Below are 19,724 nucleotides of genomic sequence, written 5' to 3' on the forward strand. Positions count from 1 at the left end.
GAGTCCTGGGGGGGGGGGGGCAGATAGGAGGTGGGGGCCGGGCCATGACCTCCTCCCCTAACTAGCCCTCCATACAATTTATGAAACCTGATGCGGCCCACAGGCCAAAAAGTTTGCCCGTCCCTGCTCTAAGGTGCCATAAGTACTCCTGTTCTTTTTGCAGATACAGACTAACACGGCTGCTACTCTGAAACCTGATCAAGATGTGTTAAGGTTGTGTTTAAACAATCTGAAGAATGAAGTCAGTTATTTTATTTATAATAGTTTTGATAGATTAATAGTGTTTTAACTCAGGAAATTTAAATACTGGATTTAAAACGGAAGATGTGCTATAGTTCCTGTTCATAAAAAAGAGTTTATTTTGACACTGCTCTGCTCATCAGTAAGATACTACAGCTTGCCCTTGTGGAAACTGCAGACCTGATGCTCTCCAATACATCCAAATTAGCTTCCATCTCCAACTCTTGCATCCAATCCTCTCCTTAAAGGAAACTCTATTGCACTGATTCAGGAACTGTCCAACATTCAATACATTATCCATTTTATTTGCCCTGAATAATAAATTGGCTTTCACCATGACTGGCATGGTGCCTCCAAGCCAAGGGAAGGGCTTATAAGCCCTCCCATTGGCTGCCCATTATGTTTATGCCATTACCCTTCTGTCCAACCTATCAGCCACAGAACATCCCTCTCTAAACCCATGGGCAGGAGTGTGTGTTTATGTGTGCGCGCGCAAAGGGGCCAAGGATTTTTGTTCTCCTATTGGCCTTGACAAATCCACCTTCCCCACACCTATGAGCTTGCAGGGTGGGAAGGGGACATTCTCTTGTCTATGTTTGCTGCAAACATGAATCATCCCAAGCTTATCACCCTGGCATTTCTCATCAATCCTTCCTATCCTATCTTCCAGTCATCCATCCATTTCCCTAACCTATCCGAATCCTTGTTAATTTAATTGTATCAGTCACTATATATCAGGGGTTCTCAGACTTTTGTACTGGGGATCCCTTTGACACAGCAAGCCTCTGAGTGCGACTCCCCTTATATATTAAAAATACTTTTTTATATATTTGACACCATTATAAATGCTGGAGGCAAAGTGGGGTTTGGTGTGGAGGCTGACAACTCGCAACCCCCCATGTAATAACCTCGCAACCGCCTGAGGTGTCCTGACCCCCAGTTTGAGAACCCCTGCTATATATCTATATATCAGTCACTATATATACTCTGTTCTTGGGCTTGTCTACACTACAAACTTAAGTCAACTTAAGTTGTCAATATACAGTCACCACAGTAATTAAGTCAGTTGACCATGTCCACACCACGCTCATGTCAGTGGAGTGCGTCCTCACTAACTGGGTCAGACCAAAGGTCAGTCTAGCCCAGTATCCTGTCTTCTGACAGTAGCCAATGCCAGGTGCCCGAGAGGGAATGAACAGAACAGGTAATCATTAAGTGATCCATCCCCTGTTGCCCATTCCCAGCTTCTGGCACATGGACTCTAGGGACACCATCTCTGCCCATCCTGGCTAATAGCCATTGATGGACCTATACTCCATGAACTTATCTAGTTTTTCTTTTAACTCAGTTATAATCTTGGCCTTCACAACATCCTCTGGCAAAGAGTTCTACAGGTTGATGGTGCATTGTATGAAGAAATACTTTCTTTTGTTTCTTTTAAACCTGCTGCCTATTAATTTCATTTGGTGACCCCTAGTTTTTGTGTTATGAGAAGGAATAAATAATACTTCCTTGTTTACTTTCTCCACACCTGTCATGATTTTATAGATCTCTATCATATCCCCCCTTAGTCGTCTCTTTTCCAAGCTGAAAAGTCCCACTCTTCTTAATCTCTCCACATATGAAAGTTGTTCCATACCCTTAATTTTTGTTGCCCTTTTCTGAACCTTTTCCAATTCCGATATATCTTTTTGAGATGGGGCGACCACATCTGCATGTAGTATTCAAGATATGGGTGTACCATGAATTTATATAGAGGCAATATGATATTTTATGTCTTATTATCTATCCCTTTCCTAATGATTCCCAACATTCTGTTCACTTTTTTGACTGTCACTGCACATTGAGTGGATGTTTTCAGAGAACTATCCACAATGACGCCAAGATCTCTCTCTTGAGTGGTAACAGCTAATTTAGAGCCCATCATTTTAGATGTATAGTTGGGATTATTTTTCTAATGTGCATTACTTTGCATTTATCGACATTGAATTTCATCTGCCATTTTGTTGCCCAGTTTTGCACCCAGTTTTGTGAGATCCCTTTGTTCCCCATTGCAGTCTGCTTTAGACTTAACTATCATGAGTATTTTGCCATCTCACTGTTTACCCCTTTTTTCAGATCATTTATGATATGTTGATATGTCGGATGTTCTGAGAAGGGTTTGCAAAGCTTGAGGGAGCAAAACATTCTTGCACGGGTGAGTGGGAACATGGCATAAACATCCCATGGTGCATTTTACCCTCCCCTTATTTCATCTGCATTCCAAAATATTTTGTGCCTGTTTTCAAAAGCCTAGCAATACTGCACAACTGCCATCTCTAGAGAAGCATGGACCCTGCACAGCTCTGCACTGTTGTGGTGAGCACTGCATACACCATACGCCTTATTCTATAGTATTTCCATAGTTGCGAGAGGAGCCGTTGCATGGAACATGGCAATTTTCTACAAGTAGCCGTGGAAAGAAACAATTCCTGGTTGCTGTTGGTCATCACAGATCAGCTGAACATGATGGAGAGCTAGTTCTGGTCCTGAGAAACGAGCAGTGACTGGTGGGATCGCATCATTATGCAGGTGTGGGATGATGAGCAGTGGCTGCAGAACTTTTGCATGTACAAGGCCATTTTCTTGGAACTGTGTGTGGAGCTCAGCCCAGCCTTGCAGCGCAGCAACACCAAAATGAAAGCTGTGCTGAAAGTGGAGAAGCGAGTGGCGATCACTCTATGGAAGATTTCAATGTCAGTTAGTGGGGAATCAATTTGGAGTCAGGAAATCCACCGTGACGGTTGCTGTGATCCAAGTAGGCAGGGCCATTAATCACCTTCTGCTAAGAAGGACTGTGACTCTGGGCAACGCGCAGGAGATACTGGATGGTTTTGCAGCAATGGGGTTCCCTAATTGTGGTGGGGCAATAGATGGCATGCATGTCCCTATTTGTCCCTAGACCACCTTGCCACAGAATACATAAACAGAAAGGTTTTTCTATGGTGTTGCAAGTGGGATCACAGGGGATGTTTCACTGACATCAACGCAGGATGGTCTGGGAAGGTGCATGACACACACATCTTTAAAAACACAGGCCTGTTCAGAAATCTGCAACCGGGGATTTCCTTTCTGGACTACAAAATTCCCATTGGAGATGTTGAAATGCCGATAATGATCCCGGGAGACCCAATCTAATCCTTACTCCCATGGCTCATGGGAGTAAGCAGTAGGCACCTGGACAGCAGCAAGAAGCACTTCAACAATAGGCTCAGCAGGTGCAGAATGAGGGTTCAATGCGCCTCTGACTGTTTGAACAGGTGCGGGTGCAGTTTGCTCACTAGATTAGATCTCAGTGAAAAAAATATCCTCATGGTTATAGCTGCCTGCTGTGCACTTCATAATATCTGTGAAAAAAGGGGGAGAAGTATCCCAAGGAGTGGACCATGGAGACATATAGGCTGTCTGCTGATTTTGAGCAGCCAGATACCAGAACTGAAAGACAAGCTCAACAGGGAGCTATGCAGCTCAGGGAGGCTTTGAAAAACAATTTTAATAATATGTGCTACTGCTTTTCTGTGTTGTGCCAATGTGTTTTTGAAATCCTGCTCTGAACCTTGCTGTGACTGTTTTCTGTGTAGTAATGTAAGCTTGAAACTGCACCTCTTGCTTTGAAACAGGAGAGGGAGCTTTCACTGCTCCAGCTAAGGAGGAGGGAAGCTGTAAGAGAGAGCCGCTGCTGTAATCCAGTGAGAGGAGGGGGAGCTTCCCTCTCTTCTTTTAGCAAAGGATGGGGAGTTGCGCTCCTTCCCATGCTGCCCCTTCCTTTAAACCCTGCTAATGGGTGAGCAGCCACATTCTGCACCAGTCTAACTGAAATCCCCCATTATTAAAATAGCCCCTTAAGCATCAACAGTTTCACTAAGTAGAACATCCTCTTTTGATTTGCTTTTGTGACATCACAGTTAGTTTCAGTAGAGATTATTATGGTTTCAGGTGGAGAATAAACAGTAAGAGCAGATGAACTCCTAAGGAAAAATAAGCTTGTTTCTATGCAAATAGCCAGAACAATAAAAATAAGGGAAAAGAAATGCAGAAATATTTCTTTTCACAGAGTGAATTGCGTCCTAAATGGAATTAGTTCCGTTAAGCCTCAGTAGGGTTTTAAGAAATAGATTAATATTTTTAATCATCATACAGGGATGCATTTGCATCCATGGACCTCTCTTATACATGTATAAAATTGTGAGAGCAAATGTTTGTGTCTATACATTGCAAGTGTAAACAGATGTTAAATATTCTAGTTCCATGCACCCTTTAAATAGCCTAATTTCTGCACATAGGCTAGTGTTGGTCCTTGTACTCACAGTTTCCATTGGCCCCTTATTCATGTTCAATAGTTTTGGCACCAAAGGGTTTTCAGGTAGAAATGCTAACACTTACATGTGTTCTGATGTTACAATATTTAAATGGTGCATGAACGGAGCTTATGGGCTGAAACTTTTGATCTATTAAGTCAAAGTCAAAACAATATTTTTAACTGTTCAGTGACATCACTGAAATGGCCAAAGTAGGTTATAAGTAAGTCTCAGTCCCCAGTGTTACTATTTGTTGTTTGCGAGAGGAAACATCTCTTCTAAACCTGTCTTTCACTTTGTGATGGGATGTACAAACACCACAATGGGCCCAAAGACATTAGAGGACAATACTGGCTCAGGTAGCTCCACCCCTCCAGACTTGCAGCACATGCTCCAACTGGAAAGGAAGCTTAAAAGGGAGCAATCCAGCTCAGAAGAGGGAAGCTAGGGATGAAGACAGGCTTACCTTGGGGGCTCCTGAACAAGTGTGCCAAAAAAGTTTGCCTGTGAGGAATAGGACAGTGTGCTAAGCCTGATTGGGGCTGAGGGTTTAGCTGTCTTTTCTTTTTCTTTTTGATTATCTTATATTGGACTTGCAACTGTGGGGATGATGGATGAAAGGATAGGAAACAATCCAGGTCAGGGTAACTCTGAGGGCACTCCAGGGTGCTGGGCACTGTTGGCTCTCATAGGACCTTAGCTTGGAGCCCTGTGGAGTGGGGGGGTCTGGGCTCCCTTACCAACTCCCCCTGCAGAGGTGAAGTTAAGCCCATACTTGGATAAGGAACTGGACTGAAAGGCCTTCCTGCTGTGAGGCAAAGCTGGATACTGGGTGCACTAGTGGAGAATGCAGGGAACGTAGTATCCCAATACTGGTCATCCAGAGAGAGAAAGACAGATGGATTTTGAAAAAAACTGCTAAAGTGGGCTCTCGAGAACCAGTAGCCAAAGGTGGCCCAGCAACAGCAGAGTCAACAGCCAACAGGAGCTGGAGCAGCTGATTAAGGAAATGGCCAGCAGCAACATGAACAACAGCAATGACTCATCCAGCAGATGGCGATGCTCCTAAAGCCACCTGGGGCAGCCTCAAGTCTAACCATGAGAGGCGGAAATGCTGACCCAATGCCGCACATTTGGTAAAGCTGACAAAAATTGGCCCCTTGGATGACCTAGAGGTATTCCTCATCACATTCAAGATAGTTGCTGTCACAGCCCAAATCTGGGACACCCTATTGGTCCCCTACTTGACAGGACTGCCCCAGGAAGCATAATGGGGTTTTGACACAGTGGCTGCACAAGACCTACACGCATGTCCAGGTGGCCATCCTAGATGTCTTTAACATCTCAACTGGCAGAGAAGATCATCATGGAACAGTTCATCCGGATTCTCTCCACGGAGGTTTCGGAGTGGGGATAGTGCATTGGTGGGAAGACACCAGCTGAAAAACTTGGCAAAGAATTACTTGATGTCCCTTGGGTGGGAGGTGGAAACACCAAAAGTCAGCCCTGTGCACCCTGGTCTCTGCATAACCATGATAACTGAATCCTGCTGAGGGTACCTAGAAGAACTTGGATGGCCAGTCCTAGAGGGGAGTGACACACAAGTCAAGAGAGGATCCTGGAAGCCCTTCCTCAGCTAGGCAAGAGAGATTCTGACTCTGCTGAGCAACATTATCTGAAGGGGCATCCCCCTTGGGAGAATCAACAGCAGACTCAACTGCTCCCCTGGGGAATTGTTTTGCATGTGGACAATAAGGACATTTTAGAAGGGCTGACTGTTCATGGACTGTAGTATGGGCAGGCCTGGACAGCTGATAACAGGACTTAGAAGAGAGACTCAGGGAAAATGTTAGTCCCCATGGATGGAGTAGCACTACATTGACTGATAGACTCAAGCTATAGCCAGACTTTAATCAGGGAGAGGTTGGTGGGACTCTGGAGGCATGATCTACCTCCAGTGTATCCATGGAAATATTATGACCATACCCAACAAGAGAAGTATGACTGACCATTCAAAAACACATGGAAACAGTATGGCCTGGAGGGGCTAACAACCTGGCCTACCTTGTCATACTTGGGCATGACTGGAAGTTTTTTTGAAGAAGTGGTCAAAGGATGGCTGGGTGCATCCATAGAAGAGGCTGAGCTAGAGCAGGAACACCCAGGAAGGCAGGAGATGGCTGTGGTGGCTGAGAGGGGGCCTTGGGAAGAAAGGACCCTGAGGGAGGCTGAAGACCCAGAAGAATCTGTCCCCTGAACCCAACTGGAGCACTAGGGACCCACTGCTGTCTCTCAACTGTATCCGTGTCCAGTGAGGTAGGCTTTGTGGAAAAAACAAAGGAATGACCCAACTCTGAGGGTCTAAGAGGAGCTTGCCAGTGCACACTATTATTAGACCCTTAGCAGTTGAAACAGTGGCCCCATTTCAAAGTGATAGAGGAAAGGATGTACTGAGTGATGAAGGATCCCAGGCTGTGGGAGGTAAGGATCTAGGCTCCTACTGTCAAGGACATTCTAAAGGCGCGGGGGGGGGGGTCCTTTAATTGTTCCATACAGTACTGTATGGGAGTCACTTGGGGAGGGAGAAGACTCTCTAACCAAAGTGGCCATGAGGTTTCCGTCTAATAACCGAACACACACCACTTGAACTTGATGAAAGACCACAACTCTCACGCTATGCAGTACTACCTCTCACTACAGACATATAGATTCCAGGTGCCCGTCATGCAGGCATAGAAAATAAAAATGCAGATTTCTTTTCATGGGATGGAGGGGGCATGAAACAGCCCATGGTGCCACAACCCAGGGTCTGAGGGTTAGAGTGCATTCTGGGATGTACAAACCCTACACTGGGCCAGAAAAGGTTAAAGGACAATACCCTTCCAGACCTGCAGAGCATGCTGTAACTGGAGAAGAAGCTTAAAAGGGAGCACCCCCGCTCAAAACAGGGAGGCTGGTGAGGAAGACAGACCTATTCTGAAGGCTCCCGCACAAGGGTGCTGAAGAAGCTTCCCTTTGAGGAACAGCCTGGTTGGGGCTGAAGGTTTACTTGTCTTTTCTTTTTCTTTTGTCATCTTATATTGGACTTTGAGCTATGTGGGGAGACAGATGGTAGGAAGTGACCAAGGGGATCACTCCAAGGGCACTCCAGGGTGCCAGGCACTTTTGGCTCTCACAGGGCCCGGGAAGGGAGCCTAGTGGAGTGAAAGGGCTTGGGCTCCCCTGCTATGGGAGGGGCATAAACCGCATTCCTAGCCCACTCTCCTTCTAGTAAGAAGAGGGCCAGGACATTGAAAATCTGAGGTGAAGTTAAGCCCATACATGGGTGAGGAACTGGACTGAAAGGCCTTCCTGATGGGAGGCAAGGCTGGATACTGGGGGCACTAACCTCTAGACCACCTGGTCCTCAGAGAACTCTATTACAGACCTGCACATCTATCAAGATCATCATGGAGAATCAATTGTTGGTGCACTGAAAAACTTTTTAGTGATGCACAAAACCTCTGTATTTGGCCTGGCCATATTTTAATCTTCTCCCTGTTTTTTTCTTTTTTCTTTTTTTTCTTCAGTAAATTTCACATGAAAACTTACTAAGTGGGACATAACTTTTTTTTTTGTTAATGAAATTGGACCTATAAGAAATATGTGTGAATTTGTTGCAGGGGATAGAAGCAGAACTAATGCTAAAGTAAATGTGCTTCTGGAAATCATTTATCCGCTTCACCAACTATTGAAATTATTTTTAGCACATCAGCACCATAGGTTCATCATCACTTGAAACATCACATGTTCAGAGGTGTTAGAAGTAAGGTCACCTGGAAAAATACCAAAAGGCAGTAAATATAAAAATAACATTTAAAACACCAGTCTCTTCTAGTGTTTTTCTTTTCTGAAAAATATAATGTCAAACACTGCATATTTTAGCACCTAAAATACACATTTAAATAGTCTTTTAAAGTTTATGTTCAGAGGTGTCTGAATTGGAAAGCAGACATATTTTCACTCCTTTTATTTTCTTCACACCAGACAGATTCAGAGAAAAATATATTTTGAAGAGATTATTTTATACTGCTTTGTATGTTTAAGTGATTAATACATAATGTAACATCAATTCTGGGCTGGAAGTAGGGATGATCACGACCTTCCCACTCCTAGTTCTTGGTAACTCTGGACTAGTTTAAAAAGTAAACGGTCAAGTTTTTGATGAAAATGAAATTAATTCTTTTTTTAAATAGTACAGTGCTCGGTGTGTTTCCTAAGTGAAGTTTTGAACAGAATCTGACGCCCAATATTTAGTACTGCATTTAAAGAAAAGTCTAAGCAATAAGCAGTTCCCTTAGACTCTAAGATTATAGCTGGACTACATTTTTCATATGAAACATTTTTAACAACAAACTGTGTCCACTGACATATCAAAAGAAAAAAAAATAGATGTTAAAATTAATCATTTTGACATTATCACAATTAAACATTGATTTTCTGGGCTAGATTAAGAAGGGAGCTTAGGCATCATTCACAAAACTACTTGTGATGGTTCTGTTCCATCATACATCTATAATCTTCAGTCCAATGCTCAGGGCACTCACTGGTATGTGGGAGACCCACATTTGAGTCCTGACTCTGGAACAGGGACTAGAAGCCAAGTCTCCCCTTGGTGAGTGTCCTAGCCTCCTAGCTATAGGGTATTATGGAGTGGGTTTTTCTCAGTCTCGCCTGTTGAAGCTGTTCCACTTAGCATAAAATACATGAATAGTCACTAGGGCAGAGAGAGAAAGAGTGAAAGAGACTCTGTAGCCCAGTGGTTAGGGCATTCATTTGGGAAGGAGGGACAACTGGGTTCCAGTTCCCCTGCTCAAATGAATAATTATTTATACAAAGTGGAACAACTTCACCAGATCAAATAGAGAGAAACCCATCCCAGAATAGCCAAAATGTGGTGGTTAGAGACCTCACCTAAAGGACGAGATCTGTGTTCAAATCTCTGTTCCAGAGTGGGGGTTTAAAATTGTGGTCTTCCCTATCAAGATGAATACTCTAATCACTAGATTAAAAGTATTCAAAACTAAAACATTTAGTTTAACCTGAAACAAAATATTTCAGAAAATTCTGTGTTCAGGAGAATTCTGTATTTGGGAGTTTTGGTTTCAGTTGATCTGAATATTTTATTTCTCTGAACTGTCAGAGAACCAAAAAATGAATTATGCAAAGAACTTTACCTAAGATGTCTGTGCTGAAGAGCTTTTACTTTTGTCAGAATGAGTGACACCAAAACTACTATAAAGCTGGACTAAAATGGACCATTCTGTAGTAAAATGTGTAGTCACCTGAATAATTAATTTATTACTCCTCTTTCGTATCTTTCAATAAAGGTTTATTTTCTTTCTTAGAAAAACTTAAAACCTTTTCAGTACACTTTCAAGGGTATTACGTATGTAACCATCTGGTAAATTTAAGTATGTACAGAGTAAAATAATGGAACAGATATTGAGGAAAAATAACTAGTTAGGGACAGAATCAATAGCTATAAATGTCAGTTGTTTATAAAATATTTGGCTAAACAAAACTTATCACACTTTTCCATCAAATGACAAAGTACTACATTTTGATACCTTTACTCATATTGACCAGCACCTTATGCCACAAAAGATACCTGTGATGGTATATGTGAACCCCTTTCTGTCTAGAAAGGGTAAATGAGCTGCTATGGGCTCAGTGAGCCCCACTTTGCTTCATCTGCAAGAGCTGTCAGGCTTGAAGGAGGTGCTTAAAAGGAAAGAGGCAGGTCAGCTGGGTCCTGATTGGGAAAGAGAGTAGATTGGTGGGTTCCTTGCTGTGTGAGAGGGCTAGCTGGGGTCATGAGTTGACTGGAGACTGTGCTCTGCCAGAGTTTTCCTATGGGAGGAAAGGCCTGACACAGACTAGTAGTGTGATGATTTACCAAGAACTTGTTGATGAGTGTTAAGGAAACTGTTGCAGCTGGAGTTGGCTTGAAAGCTGAGCCAAGTGGGGCTGAAGATTCTCCTTTTTGGTTTGTCTTTATGTTGGACCTTGGATTGGGGACTTCTCTCTCCAACCCTAGAAAGGTTGCACTCTTTGTGACTGGTGGAGGGCTCATCCATAACTGAAGTGGGTTGAAGACTCTGGGGAAACTCAGGCGGAGCTGCTGCAGTACTATGCCATGAGACGGCAGGAAGGGCTAGAGCCTTAGCCACAGTGGTATCAGCATCTGGTGCAAAATTGGTGGGCAGAAAGAATCCAGTAGATATAACATAAAAGGATGGCAGTTAAGCATTTGCTGTGCAGCTGTACAAAATATGAATTAAAGTTGGCTTGAATATGAAGACTGCTAAATAGACTGTACAATGCCTGCTACATACAATATCTTGCTATGGAACGAATTCTGAAACTCCATGTGAGGCTGCAGAAATGCTACACCAATGTGGATTAGGAAAGTGTGGGAGTCAAAGGCAAGGTAAGCTTGTCCTGGGTCAAGGTGTGCTAACACACTAGACTTTTGTGGCAGATTTTGTAGTAAGATGGTTTGCATTCCAACGTGTGGCCATGGGAGCATATGGGGCGAAATCCTGGCCCCACTAAAGTCAATGAGAGTTTTGCTGTTGACTTCAATGGGGCCAGGATTTTATCCATCGCCTTTAGTGAGCAATGAAGCCACTCCACCTGTTTATGGCCCAGACTGTCCCTGCACTGTTAGATAGATGCATGGGGAGTAGGGGTGGGGTGAAGGGTATTCCTTAAACACATCCCTTCTTTCTTGCAGAAGGGGAATGGGAAAATCTCCTTCTCTTCTCCTTTAGTCTCTACGGAGAGTGCTATTTAGGTCTCAAGTCCTTCTTGTAGGAGGTGGTGGAGACTCAGTGGGCTGGAGGAAGAAGTGAGTGAGCCAGAGATGGGGGATTATCACTACCTCTGACCCCTGGGTTTTTGGATCTTAGGTAGAAAAGAAAAGCCTGGAGCTATGTTATCTTTTTTTGAGTCCCTCCACAATGCTGGTGGGCCCAGGGTCCACTAGACTTCAGGGAGACCATAGTAACATGGCTGTGATGGAATGGTAGTGTCTGGGAAAAGTGTGTATAGGGGTGGGTTGTGTGGCAGAGGCCAGAGCTGTTAGAGAAGCTCAGGGGTGCCTCATAGATTACTCTGGGATCTGTGCAGATTACTGAAGATACTCCAGGTTTTGAGGAGAATTCCTTAGCTTATTCTCTGGGAAGAGATGGGGAACTTCTCTCTGCCCTCGAACAATTGAACAGGAACTCCACAAGGGGATATTTGTGGAAATTTCTTCTCCCAGAGACACTTCCACAGGTTCTTCAGTGGAAAAAGTTGATCTGGCCCCATGTTTTCATTTCTACCCTGAGGGGTCTGCTCCTAACAGTTTCTCACTGAACCTTCTCACTGCTGTATCAACAGGATAGTGGAGGTGTCTTAAGATATAATAAGCACATATTTCTTCACTATTTATGCTATAGATAAACAGTTGTGACACTGTATAATGAATATTTGATCAAACTGTCAGTGTTCAGTTAATGTTCTCATTTAGCACTCCATATACCTGCTACACTCTATGGTCATTTATTATGTCATATTTAAAGATTACTCACTTTTCAGTAGCAAAGATACATGAAATTTTTGGGCCACGTCCCTTGTATATTTCATGGGTCTGATTCTGATCTTGATTAGCTCATTGTAAGCCAGGAGTCATTCCAGTGAAGTTAAATCACTATATTATCCATGTGTATTAGACCAGAAGCCCGTGTGGAGGGTGAGGAGAGGGAGATAACCCAAAGCAAATATATTATTATGCATAGTGGTGTTAGCTTATTATCTCTCTAATTAATTTAAATGATGGTTTTAAGTCACTCACATGTCACTTGGACTCTCTGCTAAGCAATCGTAATGAATAATATGTAGAGGGCCAGATCTTCAACTGGTGTAAACCTGCATGACTCCAGTGGTGACTGAGAATCCAGCCACACTTTTAACTCTTTTTTTTAAGTAGCTAGGAGAGAAAACCAAATGTAAATGAGGTGCTAGTAAAGTTCCCAAAGAATTTTTTTTTTAATCCATCTCATCTACTCTCATCAAACATAGTAAAGATTTTGTGTTCTTAGGCTTTATGGTTACTGCTCCAAACATATCTAAGTCTCAAAAAATGCTTGTTTTTATCATGTTCATCTTCAAATTTAAGACAGAAAAAAATAGAGGAAAGGAAAGTCTTCTGACCTAATTCGTTTGTCAACACTAGCAAGTGTTGTGTATAAGTTCGGTAAAACTCCCTTGAAACCTAACTGAGTTCAGCTCATCATCAAACTCATATATATTTTCTCTTTTCCAGTTACAAGGCTAAGCTGCAAAACATCTTTTCGAGGTACGCTGCAAAAATAAATGACTACACAAAACAAACGGATCACCACACTCTGTAGGAAAATTTTTTTTTTAAAAACCTTTACTTTTCAGCTCAGTCATATTATAAAATGTTTAATGCAAATGCCTACTAAACAGTAACTTTGTTTTGTCTTTGCATTGTATATTTCCAACACTGTAAATTGGTTTACTTTGATGTTTTCCCAACAAGACTTCTCATTCCTCTCTGATGACATCTGAATTATTGAAAGATTGCATCTTGACTGCAAAAACTCACAGAATGTCTGAAAGAATCAAAATGTATTTCAGACAATATAAATAATTCACACTCAATTCTTCTTTCCTCGGCTGCAGGAATGATTGTGGTTATTTACAGCACATTTCAAGAAAAAATAATCTAATTTTATTAAAATGTCATTGTTATTAGGTAAAGTTGGCCATAGAATCCTTTAGTAACTACAAAAATATGTTTAAAGGAAAAGATCAGATATAATTAGGGTACTTTGGTAGGTGTGCCAGAAATTTTGACCATCAGTTTGTGACATTAAAGAAAGAAAGGAACAAATAGGCATTGACAATTTTATTAGAAAAGTTGGAGTAAAAACTATAAAACTATTCTTATACTTCTCTCTCTATGCACTATATGCATAACTTGTGGTAGTTAAGAGAGGGAAGAGATATACCAAGCCTTCTCTGAGGTGATTTTTTGGTAGAACTGGCCAGAGGACAATCTCATTTTGAAACAACTTTTGAGTTTTTCAAAGTTTTGTTCTACGGGGAACAACCAAAACCTTTTAGAGAAATGGAACTATGTTGAAACATCCATTTTCCAATGAGAATGGTCATGTTTTGAACTGGGGGGGTCTCTGGAATTGACTACCGAAACCTTCCTAGTGAAAATTTCATTGAATCAACACATCTCCATTACACATTTTGACTTTTAACAAAATAGCATGTTCTGACCAACTCAAATGTTTTGTTTAAATTTGAACTCCATAGTTATGAATTCCATGTGTAGAAGTGGGGGCAAGAACAAGATGATAAAACTAAGCAGGTACTAAGTAATCCATATTATTTTTCCAACCTTTTCTATAGATGTGGGCCTGACCCAGAATCCTGGATATGAAATCCCCACACTTTGGGATCTTTGTTACACTCCATCCTCTCTCAATCATGAGCCTAAAATGTAACTATGAATTTGGGGAATATTCAGATCTTGGTTTATATTTGTGCCATTTGTTTTATGTGAATCTGAAGCACTGACACTGGAAGATGTTACTGGTAATCAAAGACCCAATCCATCTCCCATTGAGGTTCATAGGAATCTTTAAATTGACTTAAAAATAAGAATTGGATTGGGCCCCAAAAGAGAATTAGCCTCAGAGCAAAACCTGAGAAAATTAAAATCTCTCACTTAATGTTACAGTTACAATTCTGCCATCAATACACAGGTACAATTCACATTGGACCTGAGATTGTTCCCCTTATACAAATGTAAATTCAGAGTAATTCCACTAGTAAAGTTTCACCAGTGTAGAATATAGGAATAACCATACTGGATCACAGCAAGTCCAGCTTGTTCAATAGTCTTGTTCTGAAAGTAGCGAGGACCCATTGCTTAAGAGGAAAGTGAATTAACTCCATAGTAGATTATTATGGAATAATTTATCCAAGGAGAAATTTCCTCTTCATCCCCTTAAGTAAGCAGTCAGTTTATTCACTAAAGCACAAGGCTTTATATTCCTTAAAATGTTTTAGCTGAACTAACATAGCAGCAAATACTCCCCTTATTTGTCTAACCCTTTTTGAACCCTACTATGATAAAGGGCCATGGGCCTCAATGAGAGCTAATAGAAATGAGTTCCACAGATTAATTATATATTGTTTAAAGAAGTGCTTCCTTTTGTTGCTTTTGTATTGTTTGCTTTTTTTAATGTTGAATGGATATGAGTTCAGATTTGGGTCCACTGATTTCAGCAGAAGCTGAAGTGAGCCCAATAAGCTGACTAAAATGCCCATTTATCTGAACCCCTGCCCCCACCACCTCAAAGGGGAAACCACAATAGTGACCTAGCCAGAGGGCTGAGTCACGAAGAGGATGCTGCAGTTCCTGGGATGAGAGAGGAGCTGCAGGCTTGAGAGAGAGACCATGAGAAGGGGCGTTGGCCTGATGAGCTAATCCCCAGAATGGCCAGGATGAGGTGCCATACCTGTGGTGAGTAGAGCAACCCCATCACAGGCCCATATAGTCTTGATGGGCAGGGAAACCATGCTTCTCGCCTAGGTTGACAAGTTCAGAGCAAGCATATTTATAATTATAAATCAAAACTTTCATATTACCTTATAGCATGGGATACATACATTACAAATGAGATAAATGTATGCAGCAACTTACAGGTATTATATGGAGTCTAAATTCTGAACACATCTTTACAAGTCTAACACCTGTCATGAACAATATTAACATCCAGGTTTGGTCTGGTCTGATTTCCAGCTAGGAAATTGTCAGTGCTCAGCTGATGTCTATAGCCTTGGCAACATGTGGCACCTGGTTTGCCAGCATTACAGGCCCATCATCCATAAACCAGAAAGGGAAAGCTTCACTGATATTGGTACTCTCACTAATTAAATCAAAGCTAGCTCGGGTAAGTGTATGTATGCTTGAAGTCACACCTCTGATCATAGTGTAGACATATCCCTAGACAGCACAAAACAACATTGGGAGACCTAAAGAAAAGTTCAGTCAGATGTTTTGGGTTCATCTTCTCTCTCTCTCTTTTTTTATAATATAGCTGGTTGGTAGGGTAGTGTTGTAGGCTTTGTAGAGTTTGAGGATGGATTGGATTGAAAAGAAGGTGATTGTCTGACCTACTGGGAATGGTAGAAGAGTGAGAATGCTGCAGGCATATAGTGAACCAGGGAGATGAAGGGAAAGGGGAGGATAGACATCATGGAAAATGTTGTTCGGCCAACTACATTCTAAAACCAAACTACTTATTTTAAAAATAACTGTGGTATTCTGAGTGAGATTAATGTGGCCACAGGAAAATTAATAATTTCTATAACTCTAAGCACCTTAAGAGCTCTATTATAATAAGTGTGCAACAATGACCAAAGGGAAATTAGATCAGACAAATTAGACTCTTGAGTCTTTTAAATTCTGCCAACTTTTAATCTTTGCAATATTTCTGTTAATAAGAATGGATATTTAAATTCCCATTTAGATAACCATAATATTTAATTTTAATGAAAACAAATTCAGTAAATCTCAGGTAAATTTTTCTGTTAAATTAACTTTATGGTCTTTTAATGGAGATCCTAGCAGTATATAAATGTTGCCTGAAAGATTTTTAAATGAACCTTAGTTTTTTAATAATGAAAAATAGTTTACTGCTAATTCATAGATGCTAGGACTGGAAGGGACCTCGAGAGGTCATCGAGTCCAGTCCCCTGCCCTCATGGCAGGACCAAATACTGTCTAGACCATCCCTGACAGACATTTATCTAACCTACTCTTAAATATCTCCAGAGTTGGAGATTCCACAACCTCCCTAGGCAATTTATTCCAGTGTTTAACCACCCTGACAGGAACTTTTTCCTAATGTCCAACCTAAACCTCCCTTGCTGCAGTTTAAGCCCATTGCTTCTTGTTCTATCCTTAGAGACTAAGATGAACAAGTTTTCTCCCTCCTCCTTATGACACCCTTTTAGATACCTGAAAACTGCTATCATGTCCCCTCTCAGTCTTCTCTTTTCCAAACTAAACAAACCCAATTCTTTCAGCCTTCCTTCATAGGTCATGTTCTCAAGACCTTTAATCATTCTTGTTGCTCTTCTCTGGACCCTCTCCAATTTTGCCACATCTTTCTTGAAATGCAGTGCCCAGAACTGGACACAATACTCCAGTTGGGGCCTAACCAGCGCAGAGTATAGCGGAAGAATGACTTCTCGTGTCTTCCTCACAACACACCTGTTAATGCATCCCAGAATCACGTTTGCTTTTTTTGCAACAGCATCACACTGTTGACTCATATTTAGCTTGTGGTCCATTATAACCCCTAGATCCCTTTCTGCCGTACTCCTTCCTAGACAGTCTCTTCCCATTCTGTATGTGTGAAACTGATTTTTCCTTCCTAAGTGGAGCACTTTGCATTTGTCTTTATTAAAGTTCATCCTGTTTACCTCAGACCATTTCTCCAATTTGTCCAGATCATTTTGAATTATGACCCTGTCCTCCAAAGCAGTTGTAATCCCTCCCAGTTTGGTATCATCTGCAAACTTAATAAGCGTACTTTCTATGCCAATATCTAAGTCGTTGATGACGATATTGAACAGAGCTGGTCCCAAAACAGACCCCTGCAGTACCCCACTTGTTATACCTTTCCAGCAGGATTGGGAACCATTAATAACTACTCTCTGAGTACGGTTATCCAGCCAGTTATGCACCCACCTTATAGTAACCCCATCTAAATTGTATTTGCCTAGTTTATTGATAAGAATATCATGCGAGACTGTATCAAATGCCTTACTAAAGTCTAGGTATACCACATCCACCACTTCTCCCTTATCCACAAGAATCGTTATCCTATCAAAGAAAGCTATCAGATTGATCTGACACAATCTGTTCTTTAGAAATCCATGCTGGCTATTCCCTATCACCTTACCACCTTCCAAGTGTTTGCAGGTGATTTCCTTAATTACTTGCTCCATTATCTTCCCTGGCACAGAAGTTAAACTAACTGGTCTGTAGTTTCCTGGGTTGTTTTTATTTCCCTTTTTATAGATGGGCACTATATTTGCCCTTTTCCAGTCATCTGGAATCTCTCCCGTCTCCCATGATTTTCCAAAGATAATAGCTAGAGGCTCAGATACCTCCTCTATTAGCTCCTTGAGTATTCTAGGATGCATTTCATCAGGCCCTGGTGACTTGCAGGCATCTAAGTGATTTTTAACTTTTTTCTAAGTGATTTTTAACTTGTTCTTTTTTTATTTTATCTTCTAAACCTACCCCCTTCCCATTAGCATTCACTATGTTAGGCATTCCTTCAGACTTCTCGGTGAAGACCGAAACAAAGAAGTCATTAAGCATCTCTGCCATTTCCAAGTTTCCTGTTACTGTGTTTCCCTCCTCACTGAGCAGTGGGCCTACCTTGTCCTTGGTCTTCTTCTTGCGTCTAATGTATTGATAAAAAGTCGTCTTGTTTGCCTTTATTCCCGTAGCTAGTTTGAGCTCATTTTGTGCCTTTGCCTTTCTAATCTTGACCCTGCATTCCTGTGTTGTTTGCCTATATTCATCCTTTGTAATCTGTCCTAGTTTCCATTTTTTATATGACTCCTTTTTATTTTTTAGATCATGCAAGATTTCATGGTTAAGCCAAGGTGGTCTTTTGCCACATTTTCTATCTTTCCTAACCAGCGGAATAGCTTGCTTTTGGGCCCTTAATAGTGTTCCTTTGAAAAACTGCCAACTCTCCTCAGTTGTTTTTCCCCTCAGTCTTGATTCCCATGGGACCTTACCTATCAGCTCGCTGAGCTTACCAAAATCCGCCTTCCTGAAATCCATTGTCTCTATTTTGCTGTACTCCCTTCTACCTTTCCTTAGAATTGCACACTCTATGATTTCATGATCACTTTCACCCAAGATGCCTTCTACTTTCAAATTCTCAACTAGTTCCTCCCTATTTGTTAAAATCAAGTCTAGAACAGCTTCGCCCCTAGTAGCTTTTTCAACCTTCTGAAATAGAAAGTTGTCTGCAATGCAGCCCAGGACGTTATTGGATAGTCTGTGCCCTGCTGTGTTATTTTCCCAACATATATCTGGATAGTTGAAATCCCCCATCACCACCAAATCTTGGGCTTTGGATGATTTTGTTAGTTGTTTAAAAAAAGCCTCATCCACCTCTTCCACCTGGTTAGGTGGCCTGTAGTAGACTCCTAGTATGACTTCACCCTTGTTTTTTACCCCTTTTAGCCTAACCCAGAGAGACTCAACACTTCCGTCTCCTATGTCCATCTCCACCTCAGTCCAAGTGTGTACATTTTTAATATACAAGGCAACACCTCCTCCCTTTTCCCTCGTCTATCCTTCCTGAGCAAGCTGTACCCATCCACACCAACATTCCAATCATGTGTATTATCCCACCAAGTTTCAGTGATGCCAACAATGTCATAGTTGTATTTATTTATTAGCACTTCCAGTTCTTCCTGCTTATTACCCATACTTCTCACATTTGTATATAGGCATCTAAGATACTGGTTTGATCTTGCCTCCCAGTTTTGCCCTGACCCGCCTTTCTCTCTGCCATTATAGCCCATACTCCCTCTTGTTTCTGACCCATCTCCCAGGTCTCCATGTTCCCCACTTACCTGTGGGCTTTGCTCACCTGTCCCCGTCGAACCTAGTTTAAAGCCCTCCTCACTAGGTTAGCCAGTCTGTGTCCAAATAGGGTCTTTCCTCTCCTCGAAAGGTGAACGCCTTTTCTGCCTAGCAGTCCTTCCTCGAATAGCATCCCGCGGTCGAGGAAGCCAAAGCCCTCCTGGCGACACCATCTTTGCAGCCAGGCATTCACCTCCATGATGCATCTGTCTCTGCCTGGGCCCCTACCTTTAATAGGAAGAATCGAAGAGAATACTACCTGCGCTCCAAACTCCTTCACCCGTACTCCCAGAGCCCTGTAGTCACTCTTAATCCACTCAGTGTCACACCTCACAGTATCATTTGTGTCCACATGGATGAGTAGCATGGGGTAGTAGTCAGAGGGATGG

Source organism: Chrysemys picta, chromosome 5 (genome assembly GCF_011386835.1).
Source record: "Chrysemys picta bellii isolate R12L10 chromosome 5, ASM1138683v2, whole genome shotgun sequence".
NCBI classification, from domain to species: Eukaryota; Metazoa; Chordata; order Testudines; family Emydidae; genus Chrysemys; species Chrysemys picta.